The sequence below is a fragment of the Gorilla gorilla genome, chromosome 11 (assembly GCF_029281585.2).
Source record: "Gorilla gorilla gorilla isolate KB3781 chromosome 11, NHGRI_mGorGor1-v2.1_pri, whole genome shotgun sequence".
Lineage (NCBI taxonomy): Eukaryota > Metazoa > Chordata > Mammalia > Primates > Hominidae > Gorilla > Gorilla gorilla.
This window is the reverse complement of record NC_073235.2, coordinates 48,591,078-48,606,334: the sequence shown is the minus strand read 5'-3', so window position 1 is coordinate 48,606,334 and position 15,257 is coordinate 48,591,078.

Sequence of the window (15,257 nt, the reverse complement as noted above, 5' to 3'; positions counted from 1 at the left end):
TATGACACAGCCACATTTATTGGAAAATAATAGACAGTTGGGGAATAAGGTAGAAGAAGGCAAAGAAGGAGAACTGGAAATGTTACAGTAGGTAGTTAGTCAGACATGAGCAGAGCAGAAAAGGACCCCTCCAATCAGGAATGTCAAGTAATATTATCTCTCTAAAATAACAATTGGTTGCAGTTGGTGCTAGGAAAAGGCAGTCTTCTAATAGATAAAACAAAACCCTAAAGCTAGTGATCAGCAGCTTCCCAATAAGATCTCAGGAGTTTTGTGAGTGGGCTCAAGTATGTGCACCAAGAGGCAAAATGGCAGTTTAGCTGGTATATGACCTTCCTCTAGGAACTCTCAACTGGTAATGTAAAGACACCTCAAGTGAGCATGTGCACAACTTCAGTAAACGCACTGAGCATGCAGCTTCTCTCAAGTGCTAGCAGGCCACTGCATATGTGGATGCCCACCCCAAGGGGACAATCAAGGGAGAAGAAGTGAAAGACTCTGGAAGCCACCCAACATAAAAAAAAAAAAAAACCCAAGTCAAAGGTCAGACAGCCCACTTGGATCACTCAAGACTCCTGTTCTTCCAAGTACACTTTACTTCCTTTTCTTTCTGCTCTAAAACTTTTTAATAAACTTTCATTCCTGATCGAAAACTTGCCTTAGTCTCTCACTCTGCCTTATGCCCCCGGGTCAAATTCTTTCTTCAGTTAAGATATATTAACTATACATCATAGTATTTAGGTATCTGTAACTTTACATCATAGTATCTAAGTTACAGGATATAAAAGAGAAGAGGGAAGGGAAGAAATAGGGAAGAGAGAGAAGAAAACAAAAATATACACACACATGTACATATACAAATATATACATTTATATACACATACTCATAAACATCATAATTAAATAAGGAAAAATAATAGTTGTTTCTGCAAATGGTCATGTAGTCATAGCTTTTATTTATAACTATTGTCTTCCACTACTCACTGTATATATTTTCTGCCGTTAGTAAGCACCTCAGTTTGTCGTGGTTCTTTACCTAGTAGGGTGACTTCAACTTTCATTTCTGAAGCATCCGGACCATTAGTAGTCCTTCTTAAATTGGGTTGTTTTGTTTTCCATTGACCTTATTAAGATACAGTCTAGGGGATCCCTGGTATTCCAGACATACTCTTTTTTACTTAATGTCATAGCAGTCCAGTTTTGTCTTGGTAATGAGGATCAATTACCCCAGACAGTATGATAACTTCATTTTTTTTTCTGTTGATTCAGGGGCACGAGGAATTCAAAGTGGACTAAAGGTAGTCTTAATTGGGAATTCAGTGGAATCATTGATGCTGTCTTCTTGTGGAGCATTCTTCTCTTTGGAACTAACACCTCTAGACCAGCAGAGAATAAAGCAACAGGGGTACGAAACAAAAAATTTTGCTGGTAAATCACTGAGGATAATAAGAAGTGCTGCCACTTCCATTTCCATCCATTGATTTCTACACTCATGATTCCTGGCTATAGGAGCAACAACACCATATACTGGATGCTGCTTTAGAGCAAAGGGCCTCCTGGAGAACATTGCCTCAGCCTTGCAAGGTATTGGCACCTGGGTGTCACTATACTGAGTCTTCAAAAGGCTCTTCCACCATTCTATCAAGCCATCTGCTTCAGGATAATGGGGAACATGGTATGATCAGTGAATTCCATGAGCATGGGCACACTGCTGCACCTTGTTTGCTGTGAAGTGAGTTCTTTGATCAGAAGCAATGCTATTGGAAAACCATGATGTTGAACAAGGTATTTTGTCAGTCCATGAATGGGGGTTTTGGCAGAAGCACTGCATGCAGTGAAAACAAATCTATGTTCAAAGTGTCTCTTACAGTAACAACAAAATGCTACCCTTTCCATTATAAAAATGGTATAATAGCATCAACATGCCTCTGGGTAGCTGGCTTATTACCACCGGGAATGGTGCTATATCAGGAATGAATATTGTTCTTGCTGCTGGCAGACTGGGAACTGAGCAGCTGTAGTCTAGTCAAATTTGGTGAATGAAAGACCATGTTTGTGAGCCCATGCTTAACCTTCAGCCCAACCACCATCACCATTTTGTTCATGAACCCTTTGGTCAATGACAGGGATGGTTGGGACAGAAGCTAATTGGTAGTCACAGACAGACTATCCTTGATCCACTTGATTATTAAAATTCTCTTGAATTTCAACTTTCAGTAAAATACAGATACACACATTTCTGCATGTTTTTCCAATTCAGTGAGGCTCACTCACATGCTTCTTCCTCAAAATTTTTTCCTCTAATTTTACAGTCGTGTTCCTTGCATCATCTAGCCAAACATTGCCTACTACTCATAGATTGAAACTGCCTTTGTAAAAGCTATTAGTGAGAAAAATCTGACATAGGAACATTATGAGAGTGAAAGACATTAGACCTAGCTGACTCCATGTTGCTTCTTACCTCTGAGCTGCCCCTTGTTCATTTCTGGACATATGCCAAGCTAACTTTGGCTAATTTCTGGACATAGGCCAAGCAAACTAATTTATAGTTTGATTTTGAAGCAGAGAAGATAACAGTCCCTCCCCAAAACAAACTTCCTCCTTGCTTGGGGACAAGACCACCTTTGCAAAACTAACAAATTAAATTAATCACAAGATTAGATATTATGTCTCAGCAGTCATGCAGCCAGAGGTCACAAGATTTCTAAGCTCTCCAATTGCTCCTATAGATGACATTACCATTACAAAACCTAAGATTGGTGTTTGTGGTATTTTTCAGACCCTACCTTCTGATGGAGCAGCTGGTGCCACCCACACCAGTAAACTGGGTCATCTTGTATTGTGGTTCTCACCCAGGAACTGATTCAGGGCAAGAAGACAAGCTCTGACTCCTTATGATTTCATCCCCAACACAATCAGTCTGCATTCTCCATGCCCTAGCCCCCTACACACCAAACTATATTTAAATAACCCTAGCCTTCGAATTTTGGGGATGACTGATTTGAGCAATAAACACTGGTCTTTTGCTCATCCAGCTCTGCATTTAATAAACTTTCTCTATTGCAAAAATCTGCTATGCTAGTGCATTAGCTTTTCTGGGCAGCAGGCAAAATGAACCTGTCAGGTAATTACAGAATCAGTATATAATTGCACATCTGGCCATTTCTCACTTCAAATAGAGTGATGCACTCTTCAAGTTCTGCCCTCTGGGAGGGTTTCCCTTTCCCGTGTCTCTCAGGAATGTCCAAGAAAGGGGATGTAGTGCTGCAGCTGTCCACTTTGGATAGTGCCTGTGTATTGTGTAGAACCATCTGTAAATCAGGCTGGAGTTTTTTCTACTTCAGTCAACTGATTATAGAAAACTCCCCATGAGGCCACAGGTGCAGGCTGGGAGAGAAGATAACAGATGAAGTGGGAACCTTGGACATTTGAGCTACTTCCTCATGTAGCTTACTTGTGCCTTTGAGGCCTATTGAAGCTTACGTTTGTATATAACACTTCCATGTGATGATGCTATGCTGCTGTATATGTCCAACTTGTGGCTTGGCAGGTTAGATCACACCCAGGGCATGATGGGAGCTCAGGTCCCATGGTAACTCGGTGGTCCATGGTTAGGCAATCAGTCTAAGGCCCGATAGCAAGGCAAAAAAAAAAAAAAAAAAAAAGCGGCCAGGCGTGGTGGCTCATGCCTGTAATCCCGGCACTTTGGGAGGCTGATGCGGGTGGATCACGAAGTCAGGAGTTCAAGATCAGCCTGGACAACATAGTGAAACGTCATCTCTGCTAAAAATACAAAATAATTTACCAGGTGTGGTGGTGGGCACATGTAATCCCAGATACTTGGGAGGCTGAGGCAAGGAGAATTGCTTGAACCAGGGAGGCGGAGGTTTCAGTGAGCTGAGGTCACATCACTGCACTCTAGCCTGGGTGACAGTGTGAGACTCTGTCTCAAAAACAAAACAACAACAAAAACACACAAAAAAACCACAACTATTTCTCAAGGGAAGAGAAGTTATCTGCAGAGGAAGGCAGGGCTTTGCTTCAAAATCCTAAAGACTACTTTGTGATTCACCTACAGGGACCTGCCAAAGGTTCCAAATAGAGTCACTATTTGCCAATGGCACTTCAAGCACCATTGGATCTGCTGAATCATATAATGGAAGTTGCAGAGCAGCTTGCACAGCATCTTGGACTTGTTACAGAGCCTTCTCTTGTTCTGGGTGCCATTCAAAGCTAGCTGTTTGTTGGGTCACTTGGTAAATGGGCCAAACTAACATACCCAAACAAGGAATATATTGCCTCTAAAATCGAAAGAGGCCAACTAGGCATTATGCCTCTTTTTCGGTTGTAGGAGAGGCCAGAATGCAACAAATTATCCTTCACCTTAGAAAGGATAACTCAGCATGCCTCACACCAATGGAACCCTAGAAATTTCACTGATGTGGAAGACCCTAAATTTTTTTCAGATATATTTCCCACCCTCAATATGCAAATATGTTACAAATAAGTCTAGAGTAGTTGCTACTTGTTGCTCACTAGGACCAATCGGCATAATGTCACCAATGTTATGGACCCATGTGATATCTTGTGGAAGAGAAAGATAAAGTTTCTGAGAACAAAATTATGACAGAGGACCGGAGAGTTCATATATCTCTAATGTAGGATAGTGAAGAAACATTGCTGGAATTGCCAGCCAGAAGCAAACTACTTCTTGTAGTCTTTACTAACAGTATGGAGAGAAAATGAAGTTCACCAGCTCAGTAGTTACATACCAGGTGCCAGGGGGTGTGCTAATTTGCTCAAGCAAGGGGATCACATCTGGAATAGCAGCTGCATTTGGAATCACCAATTGGGTAAGTTTACAGTTACACATGCTCATCTGCCAAGATCTATCTGTTTTCTGTGCAGGTCAAGTGGGAATATGGTTGGAATCACCACCCCTGCATCCTTTCATTTTAAAATGTTGTCATTAGTCTCTGGAATCATCCTCCCAGGAAGATGGGACTGCTTTTGACTCACTATTTTTATAGGTATAGACAGTTGTAGTGGCTTCCACTTGGCATTGCTCACCATAATAACCATCACTTCACAGGTCAGAAAACTGATGTGGGGATTCTGCCAGCTGCTGATTGTGTTTATTCCAATTGCGCATTCTGAAACTGGGGAAATCACCATAGAATAGGTGTGGGGACTCACTGTACCCACTGTGAGATGAGCCTAAGATAAAGCACCTGACTTTCATGATGTTGTGGCCAAATATCATCTGGCCACAGTGATGTTTTGAGTGTCTTATAATTGGTGTCAGTTCAGAGGCAGTGTTCTGTAATTTCTTCAAAATCTGAGTCTTCCCTTGTTCCCAGTGTACACTAACTAATATGGTAAAAGTAGGGTAGAGAAGGCTAAGAGAAAGATTAACAGTGTACATTTTTGGCAGTATAGTGGTGCCCCTCCTCAAAGGGACCCAGTCTCCCCTTTGTTCATGAGGTTCTGGGTCTGTTAACTGGCTTCAGTTTACGAGGCCATGGCTCTCTATGTTGATGATTCAAGTTAGACTTTTGTTCACTTGACCTAGTACCCTTCCACTTTGATTATATCACTATGCAATCTATGCATGTCACAGATTTACACATGCACCCCATAAATTTATTTTTAAAAGATCAGGTAAGATTACATACTGCTCATCTATTTGACTTCCAGGGACACCATGATCAATTAGCCAATGCCATAGGTCTCTGCAAGTCAGACTATGTTGATTACTGCTCTGACTCTGCTGTCTGTTATGGTAACCATGCCCACCTTGTCTTTGGCAATTAAGTGCTGTCACTTGGCCTTACCACCCTGCAATTCAGTTATCCCCATTAGACTTAAGGATCCCACCTCAGTTGTGGCCATTATCACTGTAATACTTTACCTCCAGAGAAGAGAAACCTCCTAGCTCTTCAAGGATGCTGGAGGTCCTCTCATAAATTTATTCCTCACAGTCCTGGTAAAAGGTGTGTACTCTGGGAGGGTGAGCAGGTTTTACGTGGTAAATACACTCTAACATTTTACTCTCCTTAACCTTTAGATACCTTCTTCTACAGTGTATCAAAGTAGTTCTGGCATATATCCTTCATTTAATACAGGACACCTTTTGTTCTGTGTTTCAGCCAGCTAATCAAGTCAGACTATTAGAGCCTTTCTAATACCCTGAGCTGCAACATTTAATCCATAATCTCTGTTTAACAGACCAATACCAATACATTTATCCTCACCCAACTTCATGTTTCTTTCACCATTTTTCCACATCCTTAATATCAATTCCTACAAATATTCTCCTAATCTCTGACTATATAAATTGAAAACATGATATAGTTCTTCTAGAATGCAGTGCATCTCTTCATGTCACACTTTGTATCTAATGTTTTGGGGCGTGTAGAGACTTGAGTCTAGTTAGAGGTCTAGAAGCAAAGATGGATGGTGGCAGCAGATTCTGAGAAAACCCAGCAGTGTCTTGCAAGATAACTGCCTCAGGGTAAGCTGGCACTTCCTCAGCAAAGCAGGAGTAATCTTATATGGGGGAAGCACTGCTTCTACTTACAAAAAAGACTCATCAGAATTTAGGGGTTCAAGGGCCCCACTTCTATCAGGAGCTTTGCAATGTCTTCATTCAAATTCTCAAGATTTCATTCCATCCCAAGTAACGTCTTCTCTGTGAGGCTGTGAATTCAATTTGTGTTGTAATTCAGCCACTTGCAGGATGAGACTCTGGGTTTGGTTATCAGTAATCTCAGCTCTGCAGCTACGGGAGGGTTTCTTTCAAGACAGACATAGAAACTTCCTGGTTATTTATGCAGCACTTGTGCTGGGAATTTGAAGCCATGAGATTATCTTTTTTTCCCCCAATTTATCTAGTACAACTAGGAGGAACCAGCCACTCTCATTATATTAATTAATTGGACAAAAATGTTCTAAGGTATTATGGTCCCTCAGGGTCTTATAAATATTTTATTAGTAATATGCATTGGTGATATTTTGTGTATCTCCATTGCCACACCACACCACAGACTATCAATGTGCTCTTTACTACTGAAAGTAGAGTTATTAGTGCCTTTAAAGCTAACCAGATTAGAAAACCATTTTCAGAAACCTTAGAATCACTTCCAAGAACTGATCATTAAGATTTGATTTTTCTAGAACCACTATGTCCAACAATCTGTAGCAGTCAGGTTTATCTAGAGAAACATAACCAAAAGGGTAGAGATTAAGATGTTAAGGAATGGGTGCATGTGTTTATGGGACTCGTGTCTAAAGTCCACAGTACAGGCCAACTGCTAGAAACTCAGGCAAAATTTGAAGTTGTAGTGTGGAATATCAAATCTGTAAGATAAGACATCAGCCTTGAAACTCAGGCAGTGATGGTATGTTACTGTCTTGAGGCAGAGTTCCCTTTTCAAGAAAACATCATTTTTGCTGTTTAGGCTGGTCACATGAGGCCCACCCACATTTCTGATGGTAGTCTTTTTCACTCAAAGTCAATCAATTGTATATTAACAACGTCTACAAAATATCTTTACTGCAATGTCTAGACTAGTGTTTGATCAAACAATTCAGCACTGTATCTTAACCAATTTGACACACAAGATCAACGATCCCAACATCTAAAATTCAAAATCATGTGCTAAACAGTCACATGGAAATGCCTTCAATATCAAAAGTTTTTAGGATTCAACAGTTTACCTATAATTATGGAAGATAGGCTATGGATATCCGAACTCCCTATTTATTTTAATGCTCTTTTTTATTACATGGTAAACATGATTTTATAACTTTGGAAATAAAATATCCTTTAATATTTTTACAAAATTCTGCTTTTGTAGACAACTACAAAATTATATTTCTATGTAATTTTGATCCCCCCAAAATTTGCTTTCCTGAAGATTTGTTGAAATTTATGATTTTTGAGTTGCGTTTTGTTCAGTTATTTTATAAATAAATGTCCCTTTGCAATCTGTGGAAAAGATATTGGATTAGCTTAATGCTTTAGTAATGAAGTTTGATAAACTCCAATTACAGTAGATAACCTACTTAATATATTATAATGCTTATTTTCATTCCCTGAAAAAAGTGTTAATATTTTATTAAAACTGAGAGAAAAATATTAGAAGCTGTCAATAGTCAGAAAGACATTTGCTACCATAAGTGATTTCTATGATAATTACAAAAATGTGGACCTTAAAATATTATGTAAATTTTATTAAGTGACAAAGTCACACAGGTTTTGAAAAATTATACCACAGTTGCTCATTAACAGGTCTACATTAATGTAAATCTATTTGAAGATTTATTTTCTCATTTTTTTGAAGAACAGTAACTTTACTGATGTATTAATAACCTAATTGTGACTAGCCAATCCTATTTTTGTTTGAAGGATCGTTCCCTTGATCCATTCAATAAATACTGTATGTGGGAAAAAGGAATATAGATTGATGGGCAAGAATTGTAATCACCACATACAGATATATGGGTTGAGGGAATAATGTGATTATTCAAAGAAAAATGAAATGATGCTTATGGGCCCTTGATGAACAATACAGGGTATTTGTATTAAGTCAGTGATGAATGTGGAAAGTAGCAAGATGAATATTTTATAAAATGTTAATTGTCTTGTAAGCACATAAGAGTCAGAGTGCTAGAACTCTGTATATTGTGCCTTTCAGGAGAATATTTTCTGTTGTCAGTGACAGAATAAGAAGCACTGTTGAAGCAGCAGAATCTTTCTTCAGATATTCTCCTGATTCTTAATTCTACTCAGTTTTATTCCCTAGCAATATGATATATGTAAAATTATACTCTTCTCTAAATCATTGTCCAGGGATTCAATGCCAAAACTTATTTGTGTCTTGAAATTCCTAAGACTGATATCATCAGTATAATTTGAGTTTCAAAATATCCTTATGATAATTTGACACCAAACAAATTATCTAAAACTTAATAGACAAGGTTAGAATTTAAATTATCTCAATAAAATGAGGTTTGATATCCATATAAGAGAAGAAATAAGTTGATCATAAAGCAATAAAAATAAGTAAATTAGACTGTATATATGTGCATGTGTATATACTTATATGTATAGATTTGTATACGTGTGTATGTGTGTGTAGATATAGTATATACAATAAAATTGTTGTGTGTGTGTGTGTGTGTGTATATATACATATACAGTCTGTGCAATTCTGCAGTAGACCTTTTCTGCTCTTTCAGTTGGATCTTGTGTTCCTAAAATACCCAACATAGAGAAACTGGCACACCAAGTGCCTTGTAGATCCGAAGAATGGGTTTCACTTTACACCAACACTACTTACAATTGCAATTAGGGAAGCCTCAACTTCCATAACCCTAGAATTTAGATTCTGCTTGAGTACCCTGACAGAAAGTTGTGAGTTGCCTCTTCCAAGTTTATTGGACTTCATCAAATTTGCTGATACAGCCAAGTGGACCTGACTTATCTTTTAAAATTGGCAACCTGTGAACAATTCATCTCTAAGTGCAGATTTGTGTTTGACCTCAAAAACTGGAAATGATATATGGAAATGTCAAACTTTATCTTTGCTGCTACTTCTAAGCAAGCTTTACTACCTTTTTTTTGTATGCAGTCACATAGGTATAAATTTCATTTTAAAACTTGGAATATTTTACCTAATAGTTAAAAAAAGTTTTCATCACCTTTTAATAACTAGCTGACATAATTTTTCTATGGGGAAATTCTTGGGGCTTCTTTATAGATGCAATCTGATGTTTTTAGAATTTCTCTAAAATAATGTCTCAGTTTGCTGCTACTTTATTTTAGTTTTTTAATGGACAGAAAAATATGCATATATCATGCCATTTTAATTGAGTAATTTCTAATTCCTAGCTCATGCTATTGAGTTCAAGAGACAACAGTGACATGGAAATGTATCTTTTCCTAGTATCTGACATATTCTAATTTTAAAGCAACTAGATTCCATGTAGATGATATGTGCAAGTAAAGTATAAAGATATAAACATAAAGGATATGTTAAATTAATTTTTTACTTTGAGACAGTAGTTAAAATAACCATAAAATTAATTATTATCAAATCTCAGTTTCCCAATAATAATGAGATACCACTGATATTGTTTAAAATTGACAATTTAATATGAGCTTATTGTTCCTCTATATAAGAAAGTAAATCTCAATTAATGAAATAGCAATCTCTGTAGTTACAAGCAGATGAAGAGAAATCCTAGGATTGCCCACCTGGTATAACACTGGAAAGCCTCATTTTTATATTAGATGATATGGTTTGGCTCTGTGTCCCCACCCAAATCTCATGTCAAATTTTAATTTTCACTGTTGAAGGAGGGGCCTGGTGGGAGGTGATTGAATCACGGGGGTGACTTTCCCCTTACTGTTCTCATGAAATCTGGTTGTTTGAAGATGTGCAGCACCTCGTCCTCACTCTTGCCAGCCATGTGAAGATGTGCCTTCTTTCCCTTCACCTTCCAATATAATTGTAAGTTTCTTGAGACCTCCCAAGAAGCGGAAGCCTGTACAGCCCATAGAACCATAAGGTGATTAATCCTCTTTTTCTTTTATAAATTTCCTAATCTCAGATACATCTTTACATGAGCTTGGGATTAACTAATTCAGAAAAATGGTACCAGAGAAGTGAGGCATTGATATAAAAATACTTGAAAATGTTGAAGCAACTTTGGAACTGGGTAGTGGGCAGAGGTTGGAACAGTTTGGAAGGCTCAGAAGAAGGCAGGAAGATGAGGGAAAGTTTGGAAATTACTAGAAACTTGTTGAATGGTTGTTACCAAAATCCTGATAGTGATATAAACAATGAAATACAGACTGATATGATTTCAAATGGAAATGAGGAACTTATTGGGAACTGGAGTAAAGTTGACTCTTGCTATGCTTTCATAAATAGCCTGGTGGTGGTGTTTCCTAGGCCTAGAGATCTGAGGAAATTTGAACATGAGAGAGATGATTTAGAGTATCTGGCAGAAGAAATTTCAAAGCAGCAAAGCTTTCAAGATGTGGCCTGGCTGCTTCTAAGAGCATATGTGTGAGCAAAGAGATTATCTGAAACTGGAATTTATATTTAAAAGAAAAACAGAGCATAAAAGTTTGAAAAATTTGCAGCTTTACCATGAGTGTTTTTCAGAAAAGAAAAACTCATTTTCTTTTTTCCTGGAGAGAAATTTATGTCTGCTGAAGAAATTTACGTAAGTAAAGAGGAGCCAAATGTTAATAGCCAACACAATGCGGAAAATGTCTCCAAGGCATTTCAGAGACGTTTGCAGCAGTCCCTCTGATCACAGGCCTGGAGGCCTAGGAGGGAAAAATGGTTTCATGGGTCAAGTTTAGGGACTCGCTGCTCTGTGCAACCTTGGGACATTACACCCTATTTCCCAGCTGCTCCAGCTCCAGCCATGACTAAATTGGGCCAAGGTACAGCCTGGCCCATTGCTTCCGAGGTGCAAGCCCCAAGCTTTGGTGGCTTCCATGTGGTGTTAAGCCTCCACGTGTGCAGAAAAAAAGAGTTGAGGCTTGGGAACCTCATCCTAAATTTCAAAGGATGATGGAAATGCTTGGATGTCCAGGTAGAAGTCTGCTGCAGGGCTGGAGCCCTCATGGAGAACCTCTACTATGGTAGTATTGGGATGGGGGAAGTGGGGTTAGAGCCAACACACAGGGTCCCCACTGGGGGACTGCCTAGTGAAGCTGTGAAGAGAGGGCGACTGTCCTCAAATGCCCAGAATCGAAGATCCACGGACAGCTTGCACCATGTGCCTGGAAAAGTTGGGCACTCAAGGAAAGTCTGTGAAGGCATCTACTGTGGCTGTAATCTGCAAAGCCACAGGGGCAGAGCTGTCCAAGACCTTGGGAACCTACTCCTTGCATTGGTGTGGCCTGGAAGTGGGACATAGAGTCAAAGGAGATTATTTTGAAGCTTTAAGAGTTAAGGACTGTCCTGTTCTGTTTTAGACTTGCAAGGGGCCTGTAGCCCCTTTGTTTTTCTCAATTTTTCCCTTTTAGAACAGCAGCATTTACCCAATGCCTGTATGCCCATTGTATATTGAAAGTAACTTAGTTTTGATTTTACAGGCTTATTGGTGGAAGGGACTTGACTGGTCTCAGATTTTTACTTTGGACTGAGACTTTTGAGTTCATGATGAAATAAGTTAACACTTTGGGGAACTGTTGGGAAGGCATGAATGTGTTTTGAAATGTGAGAAGGACTTAAGATTTGGGAGGGACAGGGGCAGAATAATATGGTCTGGCTCTGTGTGCCCACCCAAATCTCATGTTAAATTGTAATTCCCAGTGTTGGAGGAGGGGCCTGGTGGGTGGTGATTGAGTCATGGTGGCATACTTCCCCTGTGCTGTTGTTGTGATAGAGTTCTAATAAGGAGAGCTGCTTCTTTCAAAGTGTATGCACCTTCCATCACCCCTCTCTCCTGCCAGCCATGTGAAGATGGGCCTGCTTCTCTTTTGCCATGATTGTAAGTTTCCTGAGGCTTCCCTAGGAGCAGAAGCCTGTACAGCCCACAGAACCATGAAACAACTAAACCTTCTTTCTTTATAAATTTCCCTCTCTTGGGTATGTCTTTATAGCAGTGTGAGAATGGACTAATAGAGGAGATCATAATGCTACTTATACCTTATGGTTGCTTAGATAATCAAATAAAATAATTATCATTTACAAAGCATTTGCTAACTTTTAAAAACTTTTTTTGTGGCCACATATGATGGCTTATGTCTACAATCCCAGCAATTTGGGAGGCCAGTGCAAGTAGATTGCTTCAGCCCATGCATGACCAGCCTGAGCAGCATTGCAAGAACCTGTCTCTAAAAAACAAAACAGAAAACCATTTTTTGTATATTTTCTCCCAACAATCCTGTAACACTTACCCTTATTCTTGACTCCAGTCATAATGAGCTACAAGCTGGTTGACTGTCATGTCCTGCCCCTGCCCACTTTTCACACCATTGCTGCCTCAGCAACTTCCTCCTTTAATTGCCTTTATTTAGATTCCACCAGGTAAAATACTGCCTATTTGTTAAAGCAATGATCGTATGTCATTCTTATCTACAAATTCTCACCTGACTTTGCCATCCTCATCTTCTGAGTTTCAGTGAAATATGTTGCAACTTTGATAAACTACTCTTGTTACACTTTTCATACATTGACTTGGATTATATGAAGTATGAGTGTCTGTTTTTAACATATATATAGAAGACAAAAAATAAACCATAAATAATGTCGCTGAATATTATTGACTGTCTATAGCTATCTGTCTCTTTCTATATATATCATCTATCAATCATCCATCTATCATCTATATACCTATCTATTGATTTATACTACCTTTATTTGATTTTCTATCAGTCTTCTGTTGCTCATTTTTTCCCCACAGACTGGTCTTCTATAGATTTCTCCCACCGTAAGGCCTCTGCACTGTTTGTTTCCTCTGTCTGAATCTCATTGTCTTTTTTTTTTTTTAAGACAAAGTCTCACTCTGTTGCTCAGGCTGGGGTGCAGTGGCATGATCTTGGCTCACTGCAACCCCTGCCTCTCGGGTTCAAGCAATTCTCCTGCCTCAGCCTCCTGAGTAGCTGAGATTGCCGGTACCTGGCACCATGCCGGGCTAATTTTTGTATTTTTAGTAGAGGCAGGGTTTCACCATGTTGGCCAGGCTGGTCTCAAACTCTTGATCTAAAATGATCCTCCTGCCTTGGCTTCCAAATGTGCTGGGATTACAGGCATTAGCCACCACATCTGTCCTGAATCTCACTTTCTCTAGATACTTATCAGATGAAATCCTTCATCTCTTTCAAGTCATTGTGTTAATGCTGCCTTCTCAATGAGTTCTTCCCTAATCACCTAATTGTAAATTGCCACCTACTAACTGTACTGTTGATCCTTTTTATTTATTATACATTGTCTTTTTTCCTTAGCACTAACCACCTTCCAATTTATTGTAACATATGCTTATTATGTTTATGATTTATTTTTATTGAATTACACTGTAATGTAAACCTCTTGGATGTAAATGTCTTTGCTAGTTTTGCTTCCTGAAGGTTTCTTAGTGCCTAGATAAATTGATATATAGAGGCACTCAAATTTGTAAGAATTTGCATGAATTTTGCATATTGTTCTGCATGGCAGCAGTTTCTTTATTCTTATTGCTGAATAGTTTACCACTGAATAAATACAAAACAATTAACTTATCTATCCTATTTTATTGCTGAATAATATTTGAGTTATTTCTAATATTTGATTTTCATAATACAAAAGTTGGTTATTTGAAAATATCAAGAAATTGACAAAAACTCAGACTATTTGTAAGACAGGGAAAAAAACACACAGCCAATATCAGAAATACAAGAGGGGCTCATAAATCCTAAAGACCTGGAAAGGAAAATGTAGATAATTTTATACCAGCAAATTTTTCTACTAAGAAGAAATATAATATATATGTTTGAGACAGGTCTTGCACCGTCACCCAGGCTGGAGTACAATGGTGCAATAATTGCTCACTGCAGCTTCAACTTCCCAGGCTCAAGAAATTCTCCCATCTCAGCCTTCTAAGTAGCTGGGACTACAGGTGCATGCCACCATGCTCAGCTAATTTTTCGTATTTTTTATAGAGATGGGGTTTTCCCTCGTTGCCTAGGCTGGTCTCAGATGGCTGAGATCAAGAGATCTGCCTGTCTCGGCCTCCCAAAGTGCTGGGATTATAGCTGTAAGCCACTATGCCTAATCTGAAAATATCTTTGCAATCATAATTTAGGCAATATTTTGTAGATACTATAAAACAAAAACAAAAAATGAAGTTTGATTTTATCAAATTAAAACCATTTTCTCTTCAAAAGACAAAATGAAATAATGAATAGGTAATTGACAGAATGAATAAAATTATTCATGATACAAATATCTGACAAAGTATTTGTGACCAGAAAAGATAACTATTTTTTACCTCAATAATAAAAAGACAAAACTCAATTAAGTAAATAGCAAAAGATTTGAACAAACACTTCAAAAATGAAGATAAGATAATGTTATTACCACACGAATAGATGCTCAACATTCATCATCAGGGAAATGTAATTTAAAACCGCAGTGAAATTCCATTACGTATCTATTATCATAGCTAAAATTATAAAGGTTGATAATATCAAGTTGTTGGCGAGAACCGGGAGGAACTGGAAGTCCCATATACTGCTTAAGAGAATATAA